The sequence below is a fragment of the Puma concolor genome, chromosome A3 (assembly GCF_028749965.1).
Source record: "Puma concolor isolate L17-30 chromosome A3, mPumCon1.1.hap2, whole genome shotgun sequence".
Lineage (NCBI taxonomy): Eukaryota > Metazoa > Chordata > Mammalia > Carnivora > Felidae > Puma > Puma concolor.
The window spans coordinates 106,888,365-106,901,704 of NC_141669.1; the positions used below are offsets into that span (position 1 = coordinate 106,888,365).

General features: G+C 37.4%; 1 protein-coding gene across 3 annotated transcripts in view; it reads right to left on the reverse strand.

The window, feature by feature from the left end:
- Positions 1-13,340, reverse strand: part of PLCB1 (phospholipase C beta 1) — a 704,439-nt gene that overhangs the window by 367,658 nt on the left and 323,441 nt on the right. The window lies entirely within an intron of this gene.

Below are 13,340 nucleotides of genomic sequence, written 5' to 3' on the forward strand. Positions count from 1 at the left end.
GTAGAAAATCCAGTGGAATATATAAAAAGTTATTACAATCAATAAACAAATTTAGAGAAATTATAGGATTCAAGATCAATATACAAAAATCAACTTTATTTCTATATGTTGGCAACAGATAACTGGAAATTGAAATGGAAAAAGCAATAGTGAAAAATATGGAATATTTATGGATAAATCTAAAAAAGAAAGATGTGAAAGACTTGCACACTGAAGAACAAAGAACATCACTGAAAGTATTTAAAGAACTAAAAGATGTGCCATGTTCAAGTTTTTAAACTATAAATTTTCTCCAAATTCATCTACGTTTTCAACACAATCTCAATCAAAATCCCAAATTCTTTGCAGAAATTGACAAAGTGATTCTAAAACCCCAAACTCTGGCTGAATGACCCAGGAGATTGCCAGGCAGAACCACTCAGTGTCTCTGAAAACTTCTGCTGGGAAATGGATTACTTTGTTTCTATTATATCTCATTGTTCAAAGCAAGACACAGTATTCCAGTCTTACAGTAATGGGGCAGGAAGGAGGATACTTTTGAAGGAAGAGCCTCATTAAGAAGAGACAGATGGGAAGGGACAGCAGATATTTTGACAATATTACAACCTACCAGAGTTCTAGAGTTCTTTCTTGCCTGGTTCAAGACATTTTATATAGTGTGCAACTGGATTACTTCTTTCTTGCCTCTAGAGATGACTGGGTCACTGTGAATGAGCCCTCAGATGCCGTAAGGAGGAAGGGTTCTTCATTAAATAAGCCAAGGATCTAACCTAATGGAACCGCTGTGGCACTGGAAGTCAACAGAGAATCCCAAATCTGCAGACAGGACACAGCTCCCCATTACATTCAGATATGGAAGACTCCAGGGTGACCACGACCAGGCTACAAAAGTCTCTTTCAAACCCGTACTTCGAAAAGCGAGAGCTTAGATCTACCCAGGCACTGCTGCTGACTGCATGGCTTCTGTTCTCTGGATGACCTGAGACCACCAGGACACTGCCAAGCCCTGTGCTGTTTCCATGTCTTGGACCCACCTGACTTCTGGAGGCAATTACAGTTTTCATCACTTCCCTGACCAAAACCAGAACTTGCTGCAACATAAACATTTGAAAAACCTCCTAAATCAAAGACACCTTTCAGACTCCCAAGAATGTAGTGGAAGAAGGAGGTGAAAGAGAAGGTGTGGAGCCAAGTTATGCTTTTTAAAAAATGAAGTTATATAGATATGAAGACATTTACATTTCTCATAACTGCTTATCTCTCTAAGTAATCCAGGTGGAATACTGTAGCTATGTAATAGTCACCTTTAATGAGAATAACAGTATTCAGCTCCTGGCAGAGGTTTTCTCTAAATTCCTTTCGTACTTGGCTAATTTCACTGCCAAAATCATACCTTGTATTCTACTATGTGGTAGGCAGGTCTAGTGCACAGATACTTACTTATAAATTATTTACAGATCTGAGCTCACCTTCAAACCCCATCCCCTCCCCATAATAGATTATGGTATCCTCTTGGGAGCAAATTCCATGCCAAATTCTACTACTTTAGGTTTCCAGCCCTTAGCAGAGTTACACTTACTTTTCAGGTATTCATTAAATATATGAGGACTAAATTATTTAATCTTGTAAACACTGCTTATCAGCACCTCATAAAATGAGGTATTTTATTTAGGAAAATGTTTCCAAATCTCCATTTGTCTTCTTAACATGCCACTGCTGAGATTAAACAGGACTATGAACATTCCCCATGTATATTTTTCACAATATAAGCTATCAATTAAATGTTGATCTCTATGACAGCACTGTCTAGGACAAAGTCATTAAGTCTAAAATTTACATAGATTTACTGAATACCTCTCTTTGGAGTTTTACTGTATAAAACTGTGTAGCAGAAACAGTTACCAAGTGCAGTTCAATAAATTTTGATACTATGTTATGATGAGAAGTCAGAAAAATTCTAAAAATGCCCATTTGTTACCTTCCAGAGCAATTAAGTTTTAAATGATCTGGGTGGGTCTAGGAATTTAAATACTAACCATTGCTAAAGTGAGTTAAGGGTTCCTTAGAGAAATTTCCATTACTCAAAAAAGTAAGGTAGGTTGCTCTAGTTCGTTCAGGTCATTCCAAGCATGAGCCTTTCAGTTGACAGGCAGCCTTGGTTGTAAGCTGGTGTCTGATGTTTCCATAGTAGTCATTTTATCTTGGTTGGGTTTCCTAGAATCAGAGGCTGAGATGGAGATTCTTGATTGATGGAGATTCTGTGATTTCTGATGGAAAGCTCCCGGGAGATACTTGTAGGGGGGTGAGTGAAGTGGGACAAGTAGGGAAGAAGCTATGCAACAATTTGGAATCTATACCAAATCCTTGAGTAGTTCTGTAGCAAAAGTCCCAAGTACAGGTAAAAGAGTTGCACATTTACACCCTCGTGTAAGTCAGGCATTGCCTGTGTTACCACCCTCAGTGTAATACAACGTAAGGCAGCTCAGGGGTGAATCCTTAGTAGCCAAGTACATCATAGCCGAGAACTGGGTGACCAGCCTAGTGACAGGGATATGGGCAGGGTACCAACACCTCTCATATTAAAAAAATCTCTGGGGTGCCTGGGTGACTCATCTGGTTAAGGGTTCAACTTGACTCTTGATTTCGGATCAGGTCATGGTTGGTGAGACTGAGCCCCTTGTTGGGCTCTGTGCTGACGTCTCGGAGCCTGCCACTACATTCTCTCTCTCTCCCTCTCTCTCTGCCCCTCCCCTGCTCACGTGTGCAAGTGCTCTCTCTCTTTCAAAAATAAACAAACATTAAAAAACAAACAAACAAAAAAAACCCTTCCACCTTCTGCTTACCACAGTGCTGTTTACAACAGTAAGGAACTACCAACAACCTAAATCTTTAATAAACTTCTAAATTCAAATATAAAGTAACCGCTAAAGATAAGGTTTTAAATAGTTTTATTACAGAAAATGTCAACTGAATGAAAGTATACAGAAGAAACACATAAAGATATCATAAGTACTCAGCACTCAACTTGAACAAGTATCAACTAAACATTACCTTACTTTATCTGTGCCTCATTCCCCCTCCCTGAATTACTTTGAAGTAAATCTCAAACATCATATCTTTTCATCATAATTATTCACGTAAGGTTTTGAATAATTTCTGATCAAAGGTTAAATTTGCATGTTATAATAAATAAAAACTCAACTTACAAATATCTACATGAAATATTATCCTAATTACTTTTTTGAAGTATGCAGTTTGATGTATTTTGACAAATTCATATACTTGTGTGACCATAAGATATAAGATGTTTCCATTACTCCAAGACGTGCTCTCACATTTACCATCCAAAGATAAACACTGTTTTTATTTCTTTCTTCATGGTGTAGTTTTTCAGTTCTAGAATTGCATAAATGGAATAAAAAAAATGCACTGTCTTGTGTCTGACTTCTTTGGCGTATTGTTTCTGAGATTCACTTGTGTTAATTTTCATATCGGTAGTACATTCCTTATTTACTACTAAGTAGTATTCATTACAAATGATTACACCACAATTTCTTTTTCCATTCTCCTCTGGATGAGCATTTTGTTGGTTTCTAGTTTTGGCTATTATTAATGATGCTGCTCTGAATAATCTGGTAAAGGTATTTTTGTAGACATCCTTTTTTATTTCTTTTGGGAAAACACCTGCATTACTATGTAGATATACATTAAACCTGATAAGAAATTACCAAACAGTATTACAAAGTGTACTTTGCACCATTTCAAACTTCCACTTGTGGTGCATGAGCAGTCTAGTGGCTCCACATCCTCACCATGGCCTGGTATTACCAGTTATTTTAATTTTAGCCTTTTGAGTGGGCATGTAGTACTATGTCACAGGCTTTTAATTTGCATTTCCCTGATGATTCCCTGTTGAGATCTTTTTCTTGTGCTTAATGGCCATTTATTTATGAAGTGTCTGTTCAAATCTTTTGCCCATCTTTAATTGGATTTTCTATCTTTTCATTTTTACATTGTAGGAATTCTTTATATATTCTGATACAAGTCCTTTGCCAGATATGTGATCTGCAAATGTTTTCTTACACTGTGTGAATTGCCTTTTCTTCCTTCTTTTTTAAATTGAGGTATAATGGACATTATGTTTTATTAGTTTCAGTTATACAACATAATGATTTGATATTTATATACATTGTGAAATCACCACAAGAAATCTAGTTACCATTTGTGACCAGTTATATATTTTTTTCTTTTTAAGATTTACTATCTAAGCAACTATCAAATATGCAATAAAGTATTATTAACTATAGTCACCATGCTGTACATTTCATCCCCAAGACCAATTTTGCTTTGTAACTGGAAGTTTGTACCTTTGGATCCCCTTCAGCCATTTTGCCTACCCCACTTCCCTCTCCAGTCTGGCAACCACCTATCTGCTCTCTGTGTCTATGGGCTTGGTTTTCTGTGTTGTTTTGTTTGTTTTGTTTTTTAGATTACACTTATAAGTGAGATCGTATGGTATTGGTCTTTCTCTGTCTGATTTATTTCATACAGAAGAATGCCTTAAAGGTTCATCCATATTGTCACAAATGGCAAAATTCCACTCTTTTTATGGCTGAATAGTATTCTGTTGTATATATGTACACCAACTTTTCGTTATTCATCCATCCATCAGTGGGTCCTTACATTGATTCCATATCTTAGTTATTGTAAATAACGCTGCGATAAACAAAGGGGTACACATATCTTTTCAAATCAGTGTTTTTATTTTCTCTGGATAAATAGTCAGAAGTAGAGTTGCTATGGTGGTTCTACTCCTAATTTTCTGAGGAATCTCCACACCATTTTCCAGAATGGTTATGTCAATTTATATCACCATCAACAGTGCACAAGGGTCCCTTTCTCTCTTCATCCTTGTTATTTCTTATCTTTTTGATAATAGCCATTTTAACAGATGTGAGGGGCTATGTATATGTAGATCTGCAGAGGGAAAGTGGTGGGAACAAGCCAAAATTTTATGAAAAGTCTATCTGAGAATTGTGAGTTTATATTTGTTATTTTTCAAATTTTCCACAGTAACTAAATATTTCCTAATCAATCCTCAAATGTTCTTATAAAAATAAATGTTTATGAAAGTTATACCTTAATAATGCCTTTGAAAATAAAATAAATGGTTATCTTACTTTTTAAAAATTTTTAATATTTATTCATGAAAGAGAGGACAGAGAGACAGAGTGTGACCGGAGGAAGAACAGAGAGAGAGGGAGACACAGAATCAGAAGCAGGTTCCAGGCTCTGAGCTGTCAGCACAGAGCTCAATGCGGGGCTCGAACTGATGAACCCTGAGTTCATTACCTGAACCATAGTCAGACACTTAACCGACTAAGCCACCCAGATGCCCCTAAATGGTTATCTTAAACAAAAACAAAAACAAAAACAAAAACAAAAACAACACCTCACTTTCCTCAGGTCCACCTCTGAAGTGGATTATATTGTGGATAATTTCATCAAGGCACCTTATTATTTGAAAAGACAGACCTGGGGTCACTGTAGAAGTTCTCTGAGGAGCTTAAGAACACACCAGACCTAGAAGCTCCACATGTCCCTTCTTCTCCTCCCATTCTGACTCAAACCAGCAAAGAAAGACTTCATGCCTCTTCTGGTGTTGAAGAACCCAATCATCCCAAGAGAAGTAGAAAACAGCCAATCTCACATTACAAAACAGTGCTCACAAAACCTTCTAAACCTGGGTAATCACCACAGATGATTATTATAAGGCAAGTGCTAATCTCCTGCATGAAGCCCAGTATAAGAGTAGTTGGAATCATTTCTTCATTCTCTGGAAGCACTAATACAGATGTAGCTGGGAAACCTCAACTCCTTCCTTTCAGAAATCAGCCAAACCAGTACCCAAGGGATAAAAAATATTGCGTATCACTTATTTTGCAAACTCTAGGATTTATTCACAAAACACCTTTGGGAGTCCTGGGGGGCTCAGTTGGTTAAGCATCTGGCTCTTGATTTCAGTTCAGGTCATGATCCCAGAGACCTGTGTTGGGCTCGTTGATGGGCATGGAGTCTCCTTAAGATTCTCTCTCATGCTCTCCCTCTGCCCCTCCCCTGCTTGCTTGCTCTCTCTCAAAAACAAAACAAAACAAAACAAAACAAAACCCCCAAAACAAAACAAAAACAAACAACAAAAACAAAGAACAAAAAAACCCACAAAAAATTTTCAAAATGTTTTGAAGAAGTATTTTTACGTAAGTGTAAAAAAATATGAACCAAGAAAAAAATAACCTGAGAATAGCAAGGACTCCATCCACTGATTTTACCTTGTAATTGGATAAGCCTTTGAATTCTCTCATTCCCCCCATACCTCTCTCTCTCTCTCTCCCTCTCTATCTATCCCTCTCAAACACAAACACACATGCACACACTCAAAGTCACATAGCTCATATCTGGTAAGGTGAGAAAGAGAAATATTATGAATAAGTCGTCTACACAAAACAGACGAAATATTCCCATTTCTGTCAAGATCTGTATTACTGCATATCCAACAAGGTTCCTTTCCATGATAGAGTTTAAAGGGCTGAGACTTCATGAAACAGTAAACCTTATGTCACTTGCATCTTATTTGCGTTAAAATTCAGTGAAATATTTCTATTGCTCACATCAGAAGTACAAAAGTGCCTAGAAGGTACTTTGATAGAGAATGTCAGTGAACAAACACAGTTTTACATACCTGCAAAAGTGTCAGCAACTCTGAAGATTTTGGAATAAAATAAGTTGAGAGGAAAAATGAAAAATGCATTTAATACATAGCTGATATTTTATCCTTCTGATTCTCAAGTGCTTTTCCAACTTGAAAATCTAAACCGGGGAAAGAACTGTGGCGTTTGACAAATATATATGTCTGGATGGGTTAGAATCACAGATAAAGGGGAAAAAAAAAGTTAGAGAGGGAGGGAGGCAAACCATAAGAGACTCTTAAAAACTGAGGATAAACTGAGGGCTGATGGGGGGTGGGAGGGAGGGGAAAGAGGGTGATGGGCATTGAGGAGGGCACCTGTTGGGATGAGCACTGGGTGTTGTATGGAAACCAATTTGACAATAAAGTTCATATTTTAAAAAAAATTTTTTAAATAAAAATAAATAAAGTAAAATTAAAAAAAAGAATCACAGATATCTGAGATACTCATGGTGGGATTCATCTTTTTACCCCTGTTTTTCTGTCATGAATGGATTAAGATTTTTAAAAATTACTGGACCAGGATAGCTTGATCAATTTATCATGCATCATCATGCGGTAGGTAAATTATATAATTAGAATATGAATGCCCAGAGTTTGCCACCTCTATGGCATTGAGTTTAATTCATCCATCCAGTAGATATCAAACACTTATTATGTGTCAGGCATTGGTTTCAGTTCCGGAGATACCACAGTGAAAAAAATAAAGAACCTGCTTTGATGGAGTGTGCATTACAGTGGTTTGTTCAAAACACATTAGGATATATTATGAAATTTCATAACAAACTTTCTGCATTCTTAGACAACCACTCAGAAATTCCAAATAATGGGTATATCCATGAAGCTACTTCTCTTTTATTCATTTCCATGAAGAAGAGAAGTTTCACTTCTTTACTCATCAAAAGAAGGATCCTTCTACAAATGCTACTATTGACAAATCTCAGGACCAAAAGCCTTTAACATTTCAAGTAGAAGGTCTTTGAAAGGATTGTAATAAATATAATCTGATACCCTTTCAACACTTAGGGCAATGGGTTTAATCAGTCAATTAGATACAATCCCAGTTTGTTACCATTTTCTTTGGAGAGAATGACACATCTGTCAAGAACATGTTTAGTTTATGCATTAAAGTGAGTAATTAATTTGCCTATTACAAAGAAACTGATGGAGAAGGTGGTAATATAAAAGATTTTGGGGAAGCCAGTTAGAGAAGATGGGTTTGTTATAAATAATAGAATAATTCAAGCTTTAACAATCAAGATCTTACTGTATTTGGCACCTATTCCTTAGCAAGTCAGTTACATATTAACTCTTAGCACATGTCCTCATTTAAAAAGCCATCTGCGTTACAAAATAGCACAATGTCATTTATTTCCAAATGGCGAACATTTGAAAATAGCACTTAGAACACCTACTTTTAAGAAATAAATAATAGTACACAGAAACTTCTTGTATGTCTCCCATTGGTTGAATTTCCAAGGGAAGCAATGACTGTTTGGGTCTTATCCACTTCAGTGCTTCCCGTCTGGTTTTTACTCTCAAAACCACACAGTGAGCCTCTGCCAGTTACAAAATCATTAGTATTCAATGTAAAACAAAACGATATACCATACAAGTCACCTAAAGTTAAAGACAGTAAAGGTCTAAAAGTGGTGAGTCAGGCACTTAACTAGGAATTCAAGAGTGCTCCAAATCATGTTCTTAATGAAAGAATTGAAATATCAACTACAAAAATCAAAACATAACCTCTCCATTATAGATGACTACTCTGATAAGAGATTAAAGTGTGAGAAAGTGGACTACTTTTCAATTAGTTAAAATGCAATGGCAAGGGGGAAACCATGGGTTACCTAATGGAACCCTTTGCTGAGTTAAAAGTATTCTGCTTGTTTCTATTAGGTCAATGATGCAAGCCTGTGAAAACTGACAGTTTTGGCTTAAGATACAGTTAGGTAACTGGGGATGATAAAAACAAATGCCAGCAACAAAAGCAACAACAGCATTCTTATTATCCAAATGCTCTGGAAATGCTTGGGGCATTTTATTTTCAGCATAAAATACTCCAGAGAATTCTAGGCCTACACTGAAATTAATTTTTCTAACTCCGCCCAGTTTTTTACCCACTTGACACTGATAAACATTAAGTGTGCTGACATTTGCATTCAATTCAGTGAAGTTTAATTGCTATATTTTCCTTCTTCATAACAATGGGGGGGATTAACAACAACAGGAAACTTCCTAAAATAGCTACTTTAACATAATTTACATTTGCTAATACAACATTGAAACATCATGTTTTCTGCCATTAAAATGTTCCTTTGCTACATATTCAAATAAAAATTAATCTATAATAAGTTAACATAAGATTAATTTATCCTACCAATCCTATTTAATATACATTTACAAAAAAATGTTTTAAGCAAGCTTTTCTACAACTGATTTTAAAACCATTTCCAATCCATTCTGCATATTCTAGGGTTTATGGCATAGACTCAGTATTTTGGATTGTTAGAAAACTTTTCAACTCTTCCTCTTGATTTGGTAAGCTGGAAAAAAAAAATACTGCTGAAGTTAAATCAAACCAGGATTTCTTAAGGCCTCACTGATTTACTATCCTAGTGGTGGATTACAGACACTTACAAATCCCTTGACACATCTCTAATGGAAAGAAGGGGTCTATGTCTCCCCCTCTTGATTCTGAGTGGGCTCTGTAGGTGCTTTGACCAATAGAATGCAGCAGAAGTGATGCTGTGCCAGTTTCTGGGCCCGTCTTGGGACATTGACAGCTTCCTTTTCCCATCTCCTGGAACAACACCCTGAGCCACAGGAAGTCCCACTACCCCGACCACTCTGAGGTCACCACAGTTGGAAAGGTCATGTAAGAGATTCCTACAGGAGGTCTGAGACCAGAGAAGCAGATACGCTTGACCAGGTTCAGCTCCTTCCAGTTCCTGGGTCACTATGGAACAAACACTGCAGAGTCAAGTCTTATAGACCATGCTTTGTCCATGGCCACAGCAGTAACAATGATAAAATGGTTACGTTAAGCCTTTAAGTTTTAGAGTAGTTTAGTATCTGCAGTAGACAACTGAATAACTCCATTTTGGTTTCTCTACTTCCTCTGGATATTTCATGTGCACTCTTTTTCAGTGTATTCCTTCAACATCAAGGGAGGGTTTAGACAATACCTCTGCAGGTTATAAATCTGTGAGTTTGGAGCAGAGGCCAAACATCTACACTTTTAATACTTTTCTTTGTGATTGAGACCCACACCAACATTGGAGAATGACTGGTTTAGTATAATTAGCTGTGCTCATTCAGGCCCAAGTTCACCTGATGAGGCCATCTGGCTCTGACCTCCTGTGCCACACTCTGGCTAATGTCTTTCCCAACTTACCTTAAAAGAGTCTGGGACAATAAAATTTATTTATGCACATAATGGATTTCTGTGTGACTAATGAATCCATATAATGCCATTATCATCACCAAAACCTGATTCTTAGTGAACATCTGCCATGTCCGGTCATTATCTTATGTCCTAGGAATGAGAAGAAATATTTAAGTATGCTACAGTTTCTGCCCTTAAGCAGCTCACAATTTATTTGGCATGTTAAAACTAATCATGAGACTAAGAACAAAGGAAAACTTCTAAAAAATTAAATACTTTATTAAAAAGCTTCCCCCTGCTCTTCACAGTTCCTATCAAAAACCCAATAAAGAGAAATGAGATGTGTGTTGGAACAATTGGAACATACACAATTAAATCTACTCCTTTTATCTAAGTTCTGTGTTTGCATGAATCCAGCCTAACATAAAGTTCCAATGTAGACCGTGTACCTTTGTGCCCTATACAATGTTCTATTTCACAACTTTGCCTTTCATTTGCTGGGAGACTTGTGTTCCCAAGTTTGCTGGCGTGGAGGCCCTGCTCATTGTGTGAGTCAGTATCCAACTGAATGGGCTCCTGGGCAGTACTAGTCTGATAGAGTTAAGTGCTTGTTTTCAAAAGTCTTCTTCCCAGTGAAGCACTGGGAAGCACCCTCCTGTCGCATTCCTCTCTCTTCATTTTGACTTCCAGCAGTCTTAGGGCCATCTAACAAATTTGTAAGAACACTTATTCACTTGAAACTATTTATCAAGTGTCTTCTTATATACCAGGCCCCATTTCCAAAACTGGAGGAGGCAGAGGCAAGCAAGCTCAACAAGACCCTTGCTCTCCTGGCACTGGTATTTGAATTGGGGAAGAGAGGTAACAAAACATAAACATAAACATACAGGTGAACAAGAAACGACTTGATTTTGATAAATCCTCTGATGAAAATAAAGCAAAGGGAGGTGGCAAAGATGACTAGAAAGTTATTTCAGACAAGGTGGTCAGATAGAGCATCTCTGTGAAACCTGTATCTCGGAAGAGCCACGCATGACAAGAAAGAAGCCATCTAAAGATCTGGGAAAGTGACTCTTCTAAGAAGAGGGAAAAAAACACGTGTGAAGGCCCTAAAATGGTGAGCCCTCGTGGCTGTTAGGTCTGTGCATTTGTGTTTTATTTTCCTCACTCTTGGTTTCCTAATTTATTTGGTTCCAACTCCTATTTTACCATTGTTTTGTTGTATATAGTTTGCCTTACGTGTCCTTGATCCTTTATGGAATAAAGAGAGACAGTCAAAAGAATAAATGGTTCAAGATACAATTCTTCACCTGAATTGCGGTAGCATTCTGCAACAGTGTTTACCTGGAAAATTTCAAATTGCGTACGTGGCTAGCTTTATATTTCTATTGGATTATTTGTTCTAACTTGAACTCAAATCAAATGCCCCAGGGCTGCTTATAATTTTAAGGCATTAACTCAATGCTTTTAATTAGAAGGACTCCAAAGAAGACCCATTTGTTCATATGCTTATGATTTGAGGCAGAGAAGGGCTAATCAGGCAAGTTACTTGCCTGACAGTTAGGAGGATGTTACTGAACAATACGTCACTGTAAAAAAAAAAAAAATGTGTTCAATCCATTGACTTTTGAGAACCAATTAATGTTAACTGTAATGATTTGATAAAACAATGTGAAGCTGGTATGTTAGCATGTGGCATGCGATTAATGAAAGTATGCAAATATATGTGCATTTATAATGTCCATATGAGTGCCACATTATGGAGTACAACAGATCAGCAGTGGGAAAGAATGAAATAATCAGGAAATTGTATGCTGAAGATGGAAGGTTCATCAGTTATGGAGTCCTGCTCTCTGCCAGGTATTTCGTACCCATGAGCTTGAATACTAACTGGAGGTGGAATTATTATCCTCAGGGTATGATTGGAGAGATTGAGGTGCAAGGCTAGTTAAATAAAGGTCAAGGGTCATGCATTCTGGAAGAATTAGATCAGTAAACTCAGCAGAAAACGTTTATGGAGGTTTCTCTCTGGACAGAATATGATATCAGGTGTTAGGAGGACAAAACAGGAAGAGCCAGGTTGTCTCAAGAAGCTTATAATAGCACTAGGGAGAGAAGAAATATGTTTTTACTTATTTGAGTTTAATGCTTATTAGATAAGAAATGGGGCTGTTGTACATTCAAATAATGCTGGCCTGGTTAATCAGTGAAAGCTTTATTAGCTCTCTATTTCTTATTGTTTCCATAGATGACTAGAGCCATAGTAAAGATTTTGGAGGAGTGGAGAGAAAATTTCTCCCACATTTTTCCTCACCACCGTGTCCCCACTCCCACATAGCTTTCTGTAGTTCAGTAGAGACCTTTAGAAAAGTGGTGAAAATGGGGCGCCTGGGTGGCTCCATCGGTTAAGCATCTGACTTCGGCTCAGGTCCTGATCTTGTGGTCAGTGAGTTCGAGCCCCACATCAGGTTCTGTACTGGAAGATCAGAGCCTGGAGCCTGCTTTGGATTCTGTCTCCCTCTCTCTCTGCCCCTATCCAGCTCATGCTCTGTTCTCTCTGACTCTCAAAAATGAATAAACATTAAAAAAAAAAGTGGTGAAAAAGAAAGAACTGCCTGCCCTATTTATACCTGCCAAACATCCCTTTGCCATTACACACTCTGTGACTTTCTGATTATATTTTGAGCATCAGTTTTCAAAACCCACTTTATTACACACTGTCCCCATTGGCAAGCATTCCATATTTATTTATTTTTTATTTTTTTAATGTTTATTTATTTTTGAGAGAGAGAGAGAGAGAGAGCACGCGCGAGCGAGCATGAGTGGGGGAGGGGCAGAGAGAGAGGGAGACACAGAATCTGAAGCAGGCTCCAGGCTCTGAGCTGTCAGCACAGAGTCTGACGCAGGGCTAGAACTCACAAACTGTGAGATCATGACCTGGGCCGAAGTTGGATGCTTAACTGACTGAGCCACCCAGGCACCCCAATAAGAATTTTTCTGATATAATAAAAACATTTATAAAATATCTGGCACTTTGATATTCGGGGCTCAAACTCACAAACCACAAGATCATGACCTGAGCCGAAGTCAGATGCTCAACCAACTGAGCCACCCAAGCGCCCCTAGCAATCCACATTTATATATATTTTCCAAATATATAAAATCGAGTCCTTTGTAATTAAATTGTTTTTTATTTTTCTGAATGAA